Raw genomic sequence first — 6,091 nt, 5'->3', positions numbered from 1 at the left:
CCTACCATTAATAACCTAATGGTGAAGGTTTTCTTGGAAATAATATTGCTATTAACTCGGAAAGATTTTTGACAGTGGGATCAACGACTCAGATAAGATATCATTTTAAATTAAGTATAATTGAATGAACATTGATTTGTTGGACGTGAACATAAAAATAAGATCTACCTACAATTTTAATAAGTCCGGTATCTACTGTACTATTGTTTTCATTAAAAATTATCTTTAAACGACTTGCAACAGAATATTATTGATATTAGCTTTAAAACTTTTTTTAAATTATTATTTTAAATAGTTACTCATGCACGTAGTATGCATGCGAAAAGAGTGTGTTAATTAAGATAAGTATTATTATAGTTTGATTAATTTGTTATTTATAGCGAGTCGTTTGAAGTATTCTCCAATCAGATAATATGTGGAAGAGTGGCCATTATAGTGGTGTATGATGTCGATATATTGTATCGATGAATAGAAGTTACTCGGAATTGTTGATGATGTTTGAAAATGTATATAAGTACGGCGAAAAGAGTACATCTTTATGCTAATCTATTTGAGAATGATTACATCAAAATGTTACTTATAAAAAGTGATCTGTGAGTTGGTAAGTATATGATAAATAACCAATTTCATGTAACAAAAATGTAATTGTTTCATAATGTTGTTGAAGGTTGAAAATTATGTAAAAAATGTATTTAATCCCCCATTAATCCCGTAGGCTAGACTGTGTGTTGGGTTTTACTTGTAAGAGTGGAAGTTTGGAGAAAATGGGAAAATGTATGTATGATTTTCCATGTACACATTACAAATTATTACTCTCGTCGTTGACTAATCATAACATATCAGATGATAATAATATAATTTATTGACTACTAATTATTTATATGTACTTATTAAATGGAAGTTTATATGTAATTATATGGGAGAAGTGAATAATATAATTTATTTTTAAATTGTTTGCGGTATAGCGGACATAATGAAGATATTACGTGTACAAGCAATAAGTACTTTTTTATTGGAAGCCGTCGTAACGACAATTATGGCAGAATTTGATGTTGTATTGTGCGCAAAACTTGGAGCAACTAGTGTTCATTTATTATATAGAATTTACTCTTTACAAATTAGGTTAATTTACGACATGATAAAATACTAGCTTTTTCCACGACTTCATTTGCGTGGATATAGGGGTTTTAAAAGATTTCTTTCAAATTTATCAATTTTTTTTCTTAATATCGGTCTACGTTATAGAAAGAACCTAGTTGCAAACTCTCTATTCTCTAGACTCAGTGGTTTGTGCTTGTCCGTTGATATTTTACTAGTCAATTTAGCCTTATATATTTACAGATATTATCGCTAGACATTTAATACTCATAAATGCCATGTTTTAAATGCCACCTGGACCTGCGTAATACTGTTATTTCAGCCAAGAATTAAATGATACAAACCATTTAACCAGGTGAACTTAGTGTGAATAACTAACCAGCAATGTCTTCTTTACTACTCATTAGGACACACCTAGTACATCCATAACGTATTTTTCAGTATACCAGTCATCTTGTATCTTGCTATGTTAATGTTAAATGTTGATCTGTGTGGATGTATAACATAAAATATTGTTAGTTATTTTCAAATACAATGTCCTGTTTGTCTTATTTATCTTTTTCGTAATAAGGTTAAGTAAACTATTATATTTTAATAAGTAACACAGACTAAGTTGTAATATATTTTCCACTTTTAGACGCTTCCGAGTTTTAACTAACCGTATTTTGGTATCCTTTAATTAAGTTAGTATTTTAAGTAATTATTCCTTTTTTTACATTTTGATATACTTAAGGATTTAAAAAAAAAACAAATTTTAAAGTGTGCGTGCGTCCTTGACACGTTTCTAAGTAGGTATAGCATTCTTCTCTACATTCACTGAAATCCTATTTTAATGCAATACCTCTTACTTCCAGCAGTCACTTTTTATTCTGTATCATAATTTTGATAAATATAAAAGTTAGAGTAGCATGATCGTTATTACTGGGGTTTAAGTTACAAAAAAAATTATAACCAAAAAATCTGAAGAAAAATAGTAATTATCGTGGTTTGAGAGCTTAGTTTTATACAATATATTTTGTCGGTGAATAAGTTTGAATTTCATTCCATTTTAATAGAGTAATTTAATTAAATACATATATTTTGGTTGGTACAATTTGGTGCCTGAAAGAGATCGCTAGGTAGCGTAAAGACCGCCAAATTGTATCTACCTGCCTCTATATATTTTTTTGGTTTGTATGTGTTTTCTCTGTATTAATTTTGTGGTGTACGATAAAAGTATATTAATTCATTCATTCATATATTTATTTTGTACAGCATCGATACCGATAAGTGAGTTGTGTGCGCAACACTAGTGTCCAAGTTTTGCTAGTTAAGATGCTGTGTGTTAACGCTTTCATAAGTCAAGGCTTTCGATTTGTTTCAAATGTATCTAATACTCATCAATTACTATTACATATCGTTTTAAGTAAATAATAAGTTAATAAATACAGGATGTTTTTGTTTGAAACAGTATGGACAAAATGTTAAACCAGAGATACAAAGAAACTGTTTCTGGTTGATTCTTTTGCTTTCATAATTTATCTTTGCTATCTTATCTTATCTGTTTAATACATCCTTAGACAAAAGTAATACTATGCACAATTTTTTTTTCTAACAAGTTATTTTATTTCTCGATCGAAAATAGAGTTTAATTATCTCGATTATTAAACATCTATTTTTTGTGGAACAAAATCGGTTACTAAAGTCAGTTTTCTTGGTAAGGTTTAACATTTTCCCATACCATTCCAAATAGAACATCTTGTTATTAAAAATGTGAAAATGCGTTATGTGATCATGGTTTATTCGTAAGTTTATATTATTATTATCATTTTTAAGTGATTCGACTTTGCGTACATGACTGCTTTTTCGAACGACTAATAAAAATCGGTTTTACAAAAATCGGTCTGTCGAAAATAGAACACGTTCACTAGCTTACTTTAGCGCAAATAACTATAAAAAAATGGTTCTCCAATAAAATCGGAGTAAATGTAGTCAACATCCGCCAACCCGATCCAATTATTAGCTGAGAAAACTGGCTAAACTGAGCATAATTGAGTCAAAACGTGTTTATGCAGCCGACAAGATGTGTTGAATCGATTTTAATTCGGTCACCGGTCCGGTTTAAAATCGGTCGTTTATAAAAACGGTCACGTGCGCTCAGTTACAAAAAAAGCTGAATTTAGCCTAAGTTAGTTATATAGTCCTTCATCTTCTAACTCGCTTGCGCTGTATATAGTATGGCTATGTTTTTGCCGAGTGATATAGGAAAGCGTTTGTTCAAATATTTTTTACTTTATGTACTTGGATTTTTCGATACATTTACTATTGAAGCGCCGGTTCTGTGCCATCGGGACTGAAGGTTTGTTATATTTCAGCCAAGAAAAAAAATTCGATGGCTCCCATGTAAACTACAGTATGTGAAGAAAATGTTTCGTAAACTAAATATTCCAGAAATCTAAAAAAAAATCAATATTTAACTATTAGATTTTTCTTTGATTTCTGGAATATTTTGTTTACGCCTTATTATTAGTTTTTTTTTCACCTTTTTATTCTGGAATATTCGCGTTTAAATGAATGATAACAGTCTTTTCACGGCAGCTGCTTGCACAGTGAAACTTGTTTGTATAATATTTCAGAAACAAATGTCCTGGAAAAACAATCATAGCTGAATCTAAGGAGCTTTGTTTATCGACAATTTGCTCGCTAAGTCACAGTCACATCACTAGCGCATTCCACAAGCCTCCGAATGGCACTTAACTTGGAGGCATACTTTTTGCATGCGTATTATCGATTCTAGTCCAATTTTGAGAATGATGGCGTATTTTGGCAACCCCGATTTAGATTTTGAAGATATACAGAAAAATATATTTTCACACATTTTCTACATTGATATACTTATTGTTTTTCTTTATGTTTCTGACGTCCGTTTTCTATATTCAATTTATTTACACTGAAGGCCGAAGTTAATAATCAATCCTGTCTGTAATTTGTCGATAGGATCTAGATAGATCTAGGATAGGTTACTAATAGCAATTTTATTTGTCAAAAATTGTATGGCCTTTTTCGACAGTTAGGAGGGGTCTCTCCGTCACTCGCTTCATACAAACGTAGTTCCAATTTCATTTGAATATTAAGCAACCAAAGTGCATGAAATTTTGCAGACATATTCTAGAAACTAATATCTTTGTCTGTGGTTATCCAGATTTCTGTTAAAATATTCGGTTTCAAAGTTACGCGGTCTTAAAAGTTTACAGACAAATCTTTGAGCCCCTGTAATTTTAAAACTACATATTTTTAGAAAAATCTAAAACACCACAGACACAGATAGTTTCTAGAATATGTCTGCAAAATTTCATGGACTTTGGTTGCTTAATATTCAAATGAAATTGGAACTACGATTGTATGAAGCGAGTGACGGAGAGAGCCCTGTTAACAACGCCGCTAAATAAAATTTATCAACAAACAAGGTAACGGATAGGTATAGATTGATCATTATTAATTTCGACTATGAATCTGTTAAAAATTATTTTGTCAAAAATTGTATGGACGTTTTTTGACAATAACAACTTTTCTAAGGAATAAATCTAACTTAGATAGGTACTTCTCTGAACCTAACTCAAATTTGAATATAAAAAATGGACGTTAGCAAATTACATTAAAAATTACAATAAAGAGCAAACGTACTTTAATAAATGTGAAAATCACTTTTGCATTATGTAACTTACAATCTATTTTTGTTGAGCTAACTTACGGCCGAAATTAATAATAATTAAACCTACCTATCTGTAATCTGTCGATAAGTTACTTAGCAACGTTGTTATTTGTCAAAAATTGCATGAGTTTTTAGACAAATAACATTATGTTGCTAAGCAACTTATCCACACATTACAAATAGATTGTTTAAGAATTAATTTCAGCAATTACTAACCATACAGTTGTTTAATCGGTTAATTGGATTGGAACGAGTGAATTCGCACTATTTACCCGACTGCGCCAGGAGGGTAATGTTTTTATCTAAATGTAAATATTTCTTGTATCGTGATTCGTGCCACCTCAGACGAAAATTTTTCAATATGTCTTGCACTATTGTTTCGATTTTTCAATCTAATGTATTTGTAATTAATTATGATGGTCAAAGAAGCGGTGGGAGATTTTGAGTAGGCGCTTGATCAAACCTAACAGTTCATCATATTACAGGTTACTTAAGTATGAAATATTATAAGCGACTGACGGGAATATATTATTACATTAGGTACAAGTTTATGGTTTGCGATCGAAAACTTAGTAAACAATTTGACCTTGGTAGTTAAAATGCATGTTCGGTTCGAAAACTCGAACGACGTGAATTGTTAATAGTCTTTCATTTATATCTAAGTTCTATGAAAAATAATCACTACCCATATGTTTGTTTGTTGGTCTGTCCTTCAATCTCGCCACACAGGAGCAATGGATCGACGTGATTTTCTGAATGAATATACTTAAAGACATAGAGAGTTACACGGGCTATGTTTTATTCGGGAAAATCAAGGAGTTTCCATAGGATTTAAAAAAATCTAAATCTAGGTGGATAAGGGTAATCAATTAGTGAATTATAGATCATATTATCTGCCTGATCATGGTTTATAATTATATAAAAAGTGTCCAAAAAATCAATGTTTTACGGTACCCATATCATTTCAATCGGTATGCATAACATCAAAGAATGTAATTGCTTATGATAATATGAATATTATGATGTTATCTCGGTTTGAAGTGAGCCAACGACGAATAAAGTTTTAACTGTTATTTCTTTCATGATTCCTTTCATAGTGTACCATTATTGAATTACATAGATACTGAGCTGAGGTACGAAATAGGCGTCGAGGTAAGAAAGTTGGAGATTGTTACAAACTTTAAGCTGTTTCAAGCACCTACGCAAAACTCCCCACGAGTTCTTGGACTATAAAAGTCGTTTTTTCGAAAAGAATTCTGAATATTTCTGAAAAGTTTTGTAGTTAGATGATAAAAAGTTCTA

The sequence above is a fragment of the Maniola jurtina genome, chromosome 25 (genome assembly GCF_905333055.1).
Source record: "Maniola jurtina chromosome 25, ilManJurt1.1, whole genome shotgun sequence".
Lineage (NCBI taxonomy): Eukaryota > Metazoa > Arthropoda > Insecta > Lepidoptera > Nymphalidae > Maniola > Maniola jurtina.
The sequence above is the reverse complement of the archived record's forward strand: the minus strand, read 5'-3'. Positions refer to the sequence as shown.